At 34.4% G+C, this 14,601-nt stretch overlaps 1 long non-coding RNA gene across 2 annotated transcripts in view; it reads right to left on the bottom strand.

Moving 5' to 3' along the window:
• LOC138123525 (uncharacterized) overlaps positions 1-14,601 on the bottom strand; it is a 309,532-nt gene that overhangs the window by 237,950 nt on the left and 56,981 nt on the right. The gene's annotated exons all lie outside the window — the stretch shown is intronic.

The raw sequence follows: 14,601 nt of genomic DNA, 5'->3' as shown, positions 1-14,601 counted from the left end.
AATTGTGTTACATTTGAATAATGCCGCTTCCAACCGCGTGGTGCGCCACCAGTTCCTAGGGTCAGTTCAGGAATGCAGCAGGTTCAAGCGTGTTCGTGAATGTGTTTGTCGTGCAATAAGACTTACAAAATTGTTCGTCGTTTTCGATATCTAACATGGATAACTGTGAAACAGATCCATCGAATGAAAGAAAACGAAAAGGGAAAATATTGTGCAGGAACCCCAAGAAACTTACAAGAACCGAACTGGAAGCCACAATCGACGAATTTAGTGACGATAATTCGTTATATGGGAGTGATTTTGATGACTCGGATTATGCAATGGAACAGGGTGATGGTGATTCGAACAGTACAGATGACGAAGATACAAGTAATTTTCACATTTTATTTTGTTATAATAATATCTTATTTGTACACAACCAGAGCGTGAGGTAATAAATGATGAAGTTATAAATGATACGGTTCCAAACTGGACTGATGTGTTGACGAATATGAAATCCTTTCCATTTTAAAAAAGAAATGAACTTTCAGTACCAGTTCCTAACATTAACGAGCCAATTGCTTATTTTCGCATGATTTTCGACGACTAAATTGTCAATATGATAGCAAAGGAAACCAACATTTATGCTGAAGAAGTGTTCTTGGAGAGTTCTTTCGATAAATCGAGAATTTCGCGATGGAAACCAGTAACCCATGACCAAATATTGACATTTATTGGTTTGGTTATTCACAAAGAAACAATAAAATTGAACCGAATTCAAGATTATTGGAAACATCATCCACTTTTCAATTTAAAATGTTTTTCGCAACAAATGAGCCGCGATCGTTTTCTCGTAATAATGAGATGTCTGCATTTTGCAAGAAATCCTCCCGACAACAAGAAACCTCAAGATTGCTTACACAAAATTAGACTAATTTAAATTTTTTTAATAATAAGATGATAACGACCTATTACCCTGGCAAAGAGCTGTCACTTGATGAACCGATGGTTTTGTGGCGTGGCCGATTGGTATTTCGCCAATCCATAAAAAGTAAACCCCACAAGTATAGTATACAACTATACATATTGACCAAACCCAGTGGAATTATTTTGAAAGTACTGGTATATACAGGTGCCATAGACGATAATGGTGGAAAAGGTCACACAACCAAAGTGGTTTTAGAACTTTTGAAAGAGTATCTGAACGCAGGACATGCAGTCTATTTGGACAACTTTTATAATTCTTTCGAATTGGCAAATAATCTCACCACCCATGAAACCTACTGCACCGGAACTCTCAACATCAAAAGAAAAAGTAATCCAAAATATCTCGAGGCCAAAAAATTTAAAAAATGAGAGATTGATGCTAGGTATTCCCATAATATAATGGTGGGAAAATGGAAAGATAAGCGCGACGTATTATATATTTCCAACGAGTATTCAAATGAAATGATTGAATTTACCGATAAACGAGGTCGTGATAGAGAAAAGCCTAAACCAGTTCTAGAATACAATAAGCACATGGGTGGAGTCGATCGCCAAGATCAGTGAGATTCATATTACCCATGTGAACGCAAAATGCTTAGATGGTACAAAAAGTTGGGAATACATTTCATACATCTGATGCAGCTGAATTCCTATCTTCTGTATAAAAACTACTCCGGACGCAACTTGCCACTTTATGATTTTAGGATGTTTGTTCTAGAACAGCTATTACACATACAGCAACCTAGAACACCGAAAATCAGAACATTAGCGGCACGACATATGCTGACCAAAATTGTTGCCAAGAATGAAAAAGGGGAGACATGCAGAAAGCGTTGCAGAGTATGCTCTAATAAAAAGATTCGCAAGTCAGCGCTGTATCATCGCGAAGTATGTCCAGAGTGTAAATTTTTTTGATTTTTTTGATAATGAATCATATTTTCTTTTCATTGTTTTTAGAATATGCAATTTTTGTCGTATTTTAATATCACTGTTTTTAGAATAAAATAAACTGTATTTTCTTCTGAATTTTTAACCTTTCCTAAAAATTTATAAGGGAATTCAGTCATCAATTGGTATCAGTTAGCCCGACACGGATCCGTGTCGGTCAGCCATGAACAAGAAATTTTAAGTTACGCGCGGGTGACACGGATCCGTGTCACAAGCCAAAATCGGACCAAATTAATTATCGAAATTCCCAACTGTGTGCATGTTATTTTGAAAACAAAATGTTTTTCAATCCTCAAAAATCCAGACTTGTATTTGATGCATTGCCCACAAACCGGTTAAGAGGTAAAGTTTGCACCAAAGTAAAATCAACCTAATAATACACTTTTATAACTTGTAGGTACAATTAGAAGTCCTTCTTATAGTTCAGCACCACCACATCGCTTTCCATCTCAACGCGAAGTATCGCCAAAACCCTCTACATCTCAACGCGAAGTCTCGCCACAGCCCGTTACATCTAAACGCAAAGTATCGCTACAGCCCTCTACATCTGAACGTGAAGTATCGCCGCAGTCCTCTACATCTCAACGCGAAGTATCGCCACGTCCCTCTACATCTCTAGGCGAAGTAACACCCCGGTCGTCCATATCATGTAACTACGCGATTGTTGGTGCAGTTTCGTTTCCGATGGGAACCAGCGTTAGCACACAGACAGGGTTGACGCTGTCATCCAGTTCTCCCAGAAACAAGCTCTCCGGCGCCAGCTAAGCAGAGAAAGGGAAACATCAGGAAGATGGTGATGTCACAAAATTTTGTGTATTATGTGATAAATTGTTACCACAAAACCCTGGACTGAGTCGAGTGGTTTTCGATATATTAAAAATTAAAGCCAACAGTCTAGGTGTTGAGGGAAAAGATTGTGTCCTATGTGCATATATTCTATGACATTGGAGCAGATGAAATTATAGGTTTCCAACAGCTTGGTGCCTCTAAAGACTATTTGTCGGCCAATAATCTACTGGCAATAATGGCTCGAGGCAAATTTGAAAATTGGAAACAGCCTTTGGCGTATGTTTTTTTAAATACTTCATGTAACGTAGGGCAACTCAAAATTTTGTTATTTGGGGTAATTGATAATTTACGCAGTCTTGGTTTTCGAGTTCAGGGCTTCATAAGTTCATATCTGATGTGGGGTCTAATTTTGTAAGTTTATCCAAACTTCTAAATGTAACAATAGATGCACCATTTTTTACACGGACGTCTTCAAACAAACGATAAAAATCTATTATTTTTTCAATATACGCCACTTACTTAAAGCATTGCGGAATAATTTTTTAAAATATCTTTTCATTTTAGAATGCGGCCAAATTATAGATGCAAATTACTCGCATCAGTTTTTCGAAAAGGATCAAGGTGGAAATTTACGCCTTGCGCCAAAGTTAACAAGAGTTCATTTACATCCTGGGGCTTTTGACAAAATGAAAGTAAAATTAGCAGCACAACTATTGAGTAACCAAGTGGCTACCGGCATTGAAACGGAATTGTCAACGAATTTATTGGCAGCATCGGCATTTCCAACAATATTTCATTTCCAATATTAACAGTTTGTTCGATATTTTAAATTCCACGGGCAATATAGACACCGACGAAATTTTAAAAACATATTCAAAGGAGCCGATTACCAAATTCAACATTTACAAAAGATGTTAAATTTGTTTGCAACCGTTAAAATGAACTTCTTACTACACGTCGATTAAATCAAGAGTTTGTCGAAAAATTTTTTGGGACAGTTCGCAAACTAAGTGGGAATTGTTATAATCCCACACCTATTCAATTTAAGAGAGCATTTAAAAAATCATTTTTCATGAAATATTTACAACACAACCCACAATGGAACTGTGACAATGATTTGGCTTCTGTGCTAAGTGCTATTGAAAATATGCCGCATTTAGCTCAAAAAAAAAAAACTATTGCCCAAATTGTTAACAGAGCACAACTTCCACGACAACCTTTAGAAATCGATTCGACTGATTATCGTAATGTAGAAATTGGCGAACAAAATGTTCTGCGCTATATATGCGGGTACTTAATTTCCAAATGTTTAAAAAAAATACACGTGTCAAATATGTCTGGATTATGCCAACGCTTGTGGTGAACTCTCGGAAGATACCCCATTATGTAATTTTAGGGCATACAATACCGCCACAACTTTTGGGAATTTAAGAATGCCACATGAGCATTTTGCCTTTTATGTGGCGCAATTGGAAAATAAATTTTCAAGACCGGCGGCCTGTTTGAAGGTAATTATTATTGATGTGACGAAATAATTCTATTTTGGAGTATATTATAATTTAGTAGTTAGTAAAGCTCACAATGGCTGGACCGTCTAAAAGAGTAAAGTTTGGAGATGAAGATTATGAAAAAACACTTTTGCAATGGGCAGAAGAAGAAGCGGAACTTACAGGTGATTTTAGCGATGTTGATTCTGATGCTGATTTTATTCCAAACGATCATGAATCCGAAAGCGAAATAGAAACAGTTTCAGAAGACGAACCTGAAGATAATTTAGTTAGTGTTACTGATACTGATAGCAGTGAACAGAAGTCAACAGAGTACTCAAGCAACAAAAATTATTTTTACAAGTAACCTACCGGACTTATAACGTAAATTACTATTTTTGATGTTTGTTTTTGTTTCAGGAATGATATAAATCACTTTGAAATATTATCACAAACGGAGAAGAAGTGTGCATGAAGCAGGAAAAAGGGCCCTTCACTGGCGCAGTATGCTCCAATGCCTCATAAAAGAAACCCCGTGTTTCAAAATTTCTGAAAAAAGGGAATTAAATGTAAATTATGAAGAAATAACAAAAATTTTTATGGAAGCATGCCCAAATTCTGCTTTAAGAAAACATTGGTGATATCCCGATTATGCAGTAATAAAGTTTTATAGAAAAATGTATCCCAATTGCAGGAATAGTCGTACATCAGCTGGGAATTCAGAGACCCAGATTCACACAGAAAACATTCCATTAAATGATCAATCAGAAATCATAATTAGTGAACAACGAGGTGAACAATTATTAAATGAAGCAGAATTTCTTTCAAAATATTTTAATGAATCAGAAAACAAATGGATGCACTTTCTGACCGAATTAGACATAAAATCCTTACATGAGTGTTGCAGTAATGTTTATGCTTCAAAAATCGCGTGTGATGATTCAGTGCAACTGTGTGTCAGAACACATTTTAATCGAACTCTGTGATTAAAAGAAAGACAGTTCAGGATAACAGGATCACGTTGTTATGAAATATACACGTATAAAAAAGATGATTGGCCCAAAAGGTACAAAAAAAAAATTGATAGCCTTGAACATGGTCTTGCACATGAAGCACCTGCAAGAGAAGTTTACAAAGCTTTGCTTTCGGAAGAGGAGGACATCATTGAAACCGGGATTATTTTAAGTAAAAGTAATTCCTGGTTAGGATACTCACCAGATGGGATCGTCACCAAAAATGGACAACCAGAGAAATTATTAGAAATAAAGTGTATTGTTAAAGGTATGAGTGTCCGGGTAAAATTATATTTTCACTTCAAACACAGTGTCTTTGTAGGTAAAGAGATGACCGCAGGCGAAGCAATAAAAACATGCAATTCCTGAAGATCGAAAATGGCATTTACACGCTTAAACATAAACACAAATACATACTATGGTCAAATTCAGATGGGAATGGCGCTGTTAAACTTGAAGAAAACAGATTTTGTTAGTTATGCTAGCCACGACAAATCAATTGAAGAGTACAGGGCAAAAACAAGGAATGTGCTTTTTTCAAGAATTTTATCTGATAACTTTATCTGGTGGGAAAAATTGAGGACTATTGACTGCGGTGTCTATTCAAGGGAAAAAACCAAATGTCAATGTATTATTACGTTTCTTAATAACCGATACAGGGAAATAAGGAGGAATGTCAGCGCGCTCCCAGATAAAAACAAGGAATGTCAACGCTATCGCATGTGTTGCCGTCAGTAGTGATTCATAATTCTTTTGTTTCCAGTTTGATCTTGTACTTGCTTGTGGTTTGAATTGTTTTTTGGTTAGTGTTTGTCTTTAGTGGTGATAACAGTAATCTAGATTAAAAATGGTCGTTTTATATTTTGAACTTCCGATTTTGCATGCTGCTTTTGATACAGTCTAATAATGAAAGAGATGATACTTCTCAAACACCAGAAAAACGAAAACCTTACTTAGGAAGAATAACATCGGTATGCAAGGAATTGAAATTACAATCTCACGAAATGGGAGACGATTGCAACTGCAAGCGATTGAAGTGTTTTCAACAGGTGTCTGAAGCAGAAAGAAGTTTTCTCTTACGCAGATTTAATTTACTGTGTAACAACAATGAACAAAACAGACACTTGACTTCTTTAATAACGGTAAATAATATTCGGCAAAGAAAACCGAGGCAAGATGAGGACAGAGCTGCGCTTCACGATGCTTCATATCGATATAGGGTAAGAGTTAAACGCAATGAGAAGATGGTGGAAGTTCCAGTTTGTCCAATATATGGTGTCACTAGAGGTAAAATTGAATATATAGTACAAAAATCTCTGAAATCTACTGGACAATCTCCTCAAGATGCACGAGGCACGCATAGAAACAGACCTCGAAAGATATCAGAGGAGACTTTCAACAAAATTGAGGCTCGAACTAGTCATTACAGCATGGAAAAAACATCGAAAATCTATTTGCCAGAAGAACTTAACATAACAAAAATGTTTAATATGTTTAAGGAAGCTGACTCCGACGTCACTATTTCTTATGAAACCTATCGCACTACCTTCAAGAAATTTAATATTTCATTTGGATATCCGCGTAGCGACACTTACGGAGATGAAAGCTCTAGAACAACGACCAGAAACTTCTGAAACAAAAAAACGAAAGTTAACAGTCCTTAATGAGATCCATAAAAAGAAGGCTCAAGAGTTTTATAACCGGAAGAGAAATGTTAAAGCAATAGCAAAATCTAACATAGAGTATGAGGCTATTGCAATGGACTTCTAAAAGAATGTTCCCTTACCAAACATTACTACTAATGATGTTTATTATAAGGACCAGTTGAGTTTGTATACTTTTAACATCCATATCTTATCGACAGGCAGATCTGCTTTTTATACTTATCCAGAAACTGTGGCCAAAAAAGGATCCAACGATGTGGTTTCCTTTTATATCACTTCGTTTACAATATTTTAGACGAAAGAGTTAGGAATTTTGAGATATTCTGCGATTTAGCCGGTGGCCAAAACAAGAATTATTTAATATTCAAATGTATCCACTATTTAGTTCATCATCGTAAAAGATTTCATTCCGTGAAGATTACATTTCTAATACGAGGACACTCGTATATGGAATGCGATAAAAATTTTGGACTTGTTAATCTCAAGACAAAAATGGAAACGCCTTCTGAATGGTATTCTTTGTTGAAAACGTCGAGAGTAAAACCTGAAGTCTTTATTGTGACAGAATAGTCCCGGACAAGTCGACCAGTACAACTTTGCCTAATACCCCGCTCACATATAAACACAATTCAGCTGGTTCGCTTTAAATAACAGGGGAACCAGTTGAATCCTGTTTATGTGCGAGCGAGGGATTACGCAAAGTTGTACTGGTCGACTGTCCGGGACTATTCTGTCACAATAAAGACTTCAGGTTTTACTCTCGACGTTTTCAACAAAGTCCTAGAGGTATTTTCATATTTGGTGGCGGAAACAAAAGACTGAGAAATGTCACAAAAATGTATTGTCAGTGTCAAATTTGACATAAACGCCGTAAAAAGGAATGTCTAGGTAAATTTAAACTTTCGCTAAATTGATTGAAAAAATTAATTCTAAGGAAATCAATTTTTGTCAGTGGTTCTAAAGGAAAAGTTATTCTCATATAATCAAACGGATTACAAATTGTGTCTCTAATTCGACGATGAATAACTTTCTTATGGCCAATTTGCTGCATTTCTGTCGAAATCACGAACGTCTTTGAGAAATTTGACACTGACAATACAAATTTGTGACATTTCTCAGTCTTTTGTTTCCGCCATCAAATATGAAAATATCTCTAACACTGATGATTACCTAAGTAATGAACTGCATGTGTTTTTGTTTTCTAGAGCTCAAAGAAGACGTCTGGGTACCAAATAATTTGATGTGCAGGTAAGATTTCACAAAAAAATGTTGCACTGTTTGAGGTACTTACTTTTAAATTATTTTATATGTTTCAATAAATAGGAGGAAGTGAAACCATAACTTTAGAAATAGAACATAATGAGATTAATGAGGCTGCAGGACAACAACAGGAAAATGCTGATAATAATGATAGAACTGTATGGTCGTATGACCAAACAATTGCTCTAATTGCTGTAGTGGACCGGCATTATGAAGTTATGTTCCATGTTACAAAGAAAAAACACTTTTGGGGTGTAGTTGTCCAAGAACTGATTAGCCAACATATTGAGGTGAGAACAGACATATTTCTTATTTATGGTGAATACAGCGAAGCTTTTTTTAGCATTCTGAACTTTCTTGTAAAAAAAATGGGCCAATTTGCTCAGAACATATAAGGCAACAAAAGATAACAAGAAGAAGACTGGCCGAGGGCGAACTCGTTTCTTATTTTATGAACAGCTGGATCTGTTGCTTGGTGATACACCAACCAATTCTAGTCCCCAATCTATAGATGTATCAGTGTTGGATCAAAATGAGATAACAGAAGATCCAGTTGGTAGTGCAACTAGTGCAGTAAATATGCAGACGTCGTCATCAAGTTTTGATAGCGTGACATCAGAGGAGTCTGCATTATCAAAACGAAAAAGGAGAAATCCAGCGACTGAATATATTAACTTTAAGACTGATTATTATTAAAAAAAAAACAACTTCAAGCAGAGAACAAAAAACTTCTCCACCATGAGTTTATGCAACAGCAGTTGGATATTCAAAAGCAGAAAATTGAACTCTTGAAAGAAAAAATGGAAATTGATAAAAGGAAGGTTGCAGCTTTGGAAAAACTTGCCAAAAAGTAATTGTACCTGTTTTTGTGATATTATGTATTAAACATGCAGGTGTTTATTAGAGAGTAAGTGTTAATTTTTCATATTTTTTAATAGGTAGGTAAAAAATAATTTTTTTCACTACTAGTCTTAGAAGGCGTCATTATTGAGTCTCGAATCGACCCCAGAAGTAGAATTTCTCTCCCTAGGTCTCGTATCCCACCTCCAGCCGGCGGCACGGCAATTTTGCCGGAGTACATACACTATTACGGATAATACTATCAAGTAATAGTGCAGTGCTTAACAACCTAATTACCGGCGTCTCGCCTACGCATTTTGACTTTTTTGTGTTTTATGTTCTGTGTCAATGTTAAGGAATTTCCTCACGATGTGACATGAGTATAATAATATATCTTTTTGAATTGATATGTTCAATGGTTTCCCCTTCAGTTCCGCAAATCCTACATTTATCAATGATCGATTGTAAACCGCATGTGTGTTTTTTATAATTTCTTCTCAGGATGAATATTTGATTTTTTAAGCCATGCATGAGAAGCTTGAATATTAATTTCTGGCTGTTCTAGCTCTTTAAAATATCTCCCATGTAAAGACTTTTGTTTTATATTTGCTATAGTGTCAGGTATATTTGGCTCAACAATATCTGAAATTATATTATCACTTAAATTTAAAGGTGTGTAACCTTTATCCGCTGAAACCAAAGCATTAAAAAAAGTGTTATCACGAGCTCTATTGAGAAAATAATTTTTTAGTGAAGCAATTTGATTATGTTGTAGAATTTCTAGATTTGAAAAACCCCTACCACCATTTTCGCGTGGTAAATTAAATCTTTCAATAGCAGATTTGGGGTGATGTTTACAAAATTTTGTAAAGAGAACTCTAGTTTGAATATTTATAAATTAGTTTTGGACCATTTTATAATACCAAAAGAATAGGTCAACAATGGAACAGCATATGTATTAACTGCTTTAATTAAATTATTACCGTTTAATTTTGATTTTAAAATAGATTTAATTCTTAAATAAAATTGTTTTTCCAAATTTTCTTTTATAATTGAATGTTGAATATGATTTGATTGATTAATACCTAAATATTTATAAAATTCTGCTTTATTTAAATTTTTAATGATTTCTACTTCTTTAGTTATATATTCTAAATTTTCGTAATGACCGCGACATATTGATTGCGTTTTACACTTATCAATACCAAAACTCATGCTAACATCATTTGAGAAATTTTCAGTTATTGTTAATAAAGATAAAATGTGATTCTTTTTAGATGCATAAAGTTTTATGTCATCCATATAAAGAAGGTGATTTAATTTTGATAGTGTGGTATTATTATGTCTAATATTAAAACCGTATCCAGTGCTATTTAATAGATTTGTCAAAGGATTAATGGCTAGACAAAACCATAAAGAACTTAAAGAATCTCCTTGATAAATTCCCCGTTTAATTTGAATAATAATTTGGTTATACTATCCCACCTCCACCCGGCGGCACGGCAATTTTACCGGAGTACATACACTATTACGGATATTACTATCAAGTAATAGTGCAGTGCTTATCAACATAATTACCGGCGTCTTGCCTCCGCATTTTGACTTTGTTGTGTATTATGTTCTGTGTCAATGTTAAGGAACTTCCTCACGATGTGACATGAGTATAATAATATACCTTTTATTTGGTTAATAATTTTGTATTATTAACCAGTAGTCAATAATGAACAGCCGTCACCTAGCAACGAAAGATTTTCTTTGATTTTATTGGTTAACGTAGACAGACGATTTTCAATTTTCATAGCAACCGTTGAAAAATGAGAACTCGGATGGTCGCATCGGACAAACAAATTTAATTAATAATTATTATTAGAAAGGGTTTTAACCTATCTAGTAGTGAAAAAAATAATATATACACCACGCTAGAGAAGACAATTTTAAGCCTCGCTTCTTTATTCCCCTCGAAGCTTCGCCTCTCGGGGAATAAACTACATCGGCTTAAAAAAATGTCTTCTCTACCTTGGTGTATAATTACTATTTTTCACTACTAGTCTCAGAAGGCGTCATTATTGACTCTCGAACCGACCCCAGAAGTAGAATTTCTCTCCCAAGGTTAATAATAATTTTCATTATTAACCAAGGTCAATAATGAACAGCCGTCACCTAGCAACGAAAGATTTTCTTTGATTTTATTGGTTAACGTAGACAGACGATTTTCAATTTTCATAGCAACCGTTGAAAAATGAGAACTCGGATCGTCGCATCGGACAAACAAATTTAATTGATAATTATTATTAGAAAGGGTTTTAACGGATCTAGTAGTGAAAAAAATAATATATACACCACGCTAGAGAAGACAATTTTAAGCCTCGCTTCTTTATTCCCCTCGAAGCTTCGCTTCTCGGGGAATAAACTACCTCGGCTTAAAAAAATGTCTTCTCTACCTTGGCGTATAACATACTATTAATTTCATGTTTTAAAATAATTAAGGTATAAAGATAATTGTAAAATTTTTTTTTTGTATTTCTTATCTTTGTGAAATAAAATGAGAATCTTCTCAATTAACCAAACATCTGATTGAACATTTGGTCTCTTTTAGAAGTTCTTGGCATAATTCCACTCACACCTTGTACAAACTACTCATCATACTCTTGAAAGTCAGTTTCCACTTCATACTCAATTTCGTCTCCAAAAAAAATCCAAACAAATGTTATGCAGTTGCTGCAACACTACATTTAATGACAAACATAATATTGTTATACTTAAACATTTTTAAACGTCTAAATCTTCCCTTCAATAAACCAAAGGCATTTTCTATGACAATACGTGTTGAAGAATGGCGATAATTAAATAATCTTTGACTCCGCGATAAAGCACCATTATCTTTAAAGGGTGTAACTAACCAATCAAGACATGGGTAAACAGAATCACCTAATAAGCAGTCATTTCCAAAAAATCCATTTAGACCTCTTTCATAGAGAGAAGACTCTTTTAACAACCGGGCATCGTGCATGGATCCAGCTTCTCCGCAGAATACATCAATGATTTTTTTTTTATAATCACATACTCCTTGTAATAATATGCCATAGTCTCCTTTCCGATTGTAATAAACTTGTGCGAACTGGGAGATGGGTCTTTTGATATTGATGTGTGTTCCATCAATAGCCCCCACTACCCCAGCAATTTTATGCAGCTTGTAAAACAATTTTTGAAATTATGCGATACGCAGAACTTTTTGTAACGTCAAACCTATCAGATATTTGACGAAACGTTTCAGTGTTACTAAGGTACCACAAAGTCATTAAAAAAGTTTTTTCTGCTGAAATCTGTTTCCTTCCAAATACATGTGGAGGCAGTACTTTTGCTGTGACAATTTTTTCTACAAATCAAAATAAGCAAATCAATTTATCTTTCCTACTATTAAAACAAACGTAGGTACTTACATACGAGTATAACGAAATCACAGGTTTTTCTATTCATTCGAAAATGTGTTTTAAATTCTTCATTATCATATACCTCAACAGTTTTCATATAATTCTTAATTCGATGTAGTGTTCTTCTGGGGTTACTTTCAAATGAGCTTTCGGAAGAACTTGAACTTGAATCAAAAGAAATTGGCAATTCTTCATCAGAACTTTCGTCGTCGGTATCAAAAAAATGCTAAAATATAATTCAAAAGTAACGAAAATGATCATGTACTTACCTAACTTACCTATTTTATACCACAGTTTTATACCCACACAGATATTTTTTTCGAGTGATTAAAGGGAAACAGAAACATAAGAATTATTTCTGGACAATGTCATTTTTAGGTTAGATAATTATAATCGACCACGTGACACTCGACATTTGAGCAATTTGGAAAAGGGCAGAACGATCACAGAGCAGTATTATGCTCAATTATTGGGCAAATTTGACGAAACAATAATATGTTAAAGTAATAATTTACGACCATTGTAAAAAATTAAATATACTTAATGAAGAACAAAAAGGTTGTGTTAAGGAGTGTTTTGGTTGTAAAGAACAACTCATAATAGATACGGTAATAATGGAACAAGCTAGAAAAAATAATAGAAATATTTAAACCGCATTCATAGACTACAAAAAAGCCTATGATTCAGTACCACATTCATGGTTAATTAAAATTCTTAAAATTTATAAAATTAGTTTGGATTTGATTGACTTTTTATCCCATGTTATAACATTTTGGAGAACTACTTTAAATCTTCCATATACCGGGTGTCCACTCTCAAAGTCGAACATAGGCAATTAACACTGTGCATTCAGTTGATAGATATTATGCCATTATTTCGATACATCAATAATATGTATTAAAGAATTAAATTATGATATTAAAGTATTTAACAATTTAAGCAGTTTTTATTATAAATTCTTTGAAAAAGTTACAATGCAGTTCCTACCTTAGTTAATAATAAATCTAAATAATTTGCTGAATTTAAATTTCCCTTTATTTCAAATGTTATTAAAAATCCCAGCCCAGATATGAATTTTTTGAGGATACCGAGTTCTAGTAGGAATATTTACTCGAGGGTTTTCTTGAGTCCAATATCGCGTGTTTTGAACATTTGGTTCGTTATTTAGTGTAAAAGTAGACTCGTCTGTGAAGCAGATTGTCGACAGAAAGCAACGATCATTAGCACGCTCCTGTATTTCATAACAGGTTTCACTCTTACTTTCTTCATCAACAGCAAAAATCTGTTGATGACACTGTGTCTTTTAGGGATGATATTTGTACTTCCTGAGGATATTCAGTATCCGCGATTTACATAAACTTACTTCAAAAGAAATAGAGAAATTGGTCTTAATCTGTATGGAGCAACTATTCATTTTTCCGTAAATAATTTTGACAGTAATTTACCAAAATTCGCTGACTTAACCCAACAAATTACTAAATTTTTTGACAAATGCTGTCCAATTTGAAAATCATGGCATGTCATATTTTAAATATGACAATCGCCAAGTTTTAAATTAGTATTTTAAAATAAAAATAGCACCTTTCATCTTATTATTAGTATCATTTTAAGCGCAATAATTTTGTCTTTCTGTTGATACCATTACCTTACCTGTAAGTTCAATTGGCGAGCAGGAATCAGCAAAAACGTTCAATACAATGTTAATTGCCTATGTTCGAGTTTGAGAATGGACAGACGGTATATAAAACAAAGTCGGGTTAGTTACGCTATTTATAACTCAAGAACGGCTGGACAGATTTTTATGATCTTTATATTGTTGGATTTGTCTCCGCCCCGATTAGCAGAATAACTATTAAAACATGGAATAGCTAACGAAAAAAAAATTATGAAGAAAATTCATTTTGAAAGGTTATGTCATCTGTCACAATCTGTCATTGTGCGCCCATCGACAATTTGAACTTAATTGAGATTTAACGTCAGCTGAGTTTTAACACCAAGTGTGATCAATGGTGATCAACAACACGTACTTTTGCATTGTACAGGGTGTGACAACATAACTTCCTTTTTTGAAATGCGCGCTATTCAGACTGTAGGGGTCGTAATGGGGCGGGGGTGGTCTCATTCGAAAGCCGTGGTTTTAAAGATTTGTTCCCTATCCCCCTGTCAGCTGCTATCATGCGTTAGAAGAGTGGAAAGCCTGCGT

This window comes from Tenebrio molitor, chromosome 2 (genome assembly GCF_963966145.1).
Source record: "Tenebrio molitor chromosome 2, icTenMoli1.1, whole genome shotgun sequence".
Lineage (NCBI taxonomy): Eukaryota > Metazoa > Arthropoda > Insecta > Coleoptera > Tenebrionidae > Tenebrio > Tenebrio molitor.
This window is presented reverse-complemented; position numbering and strand designations above follow the sequence as displayed.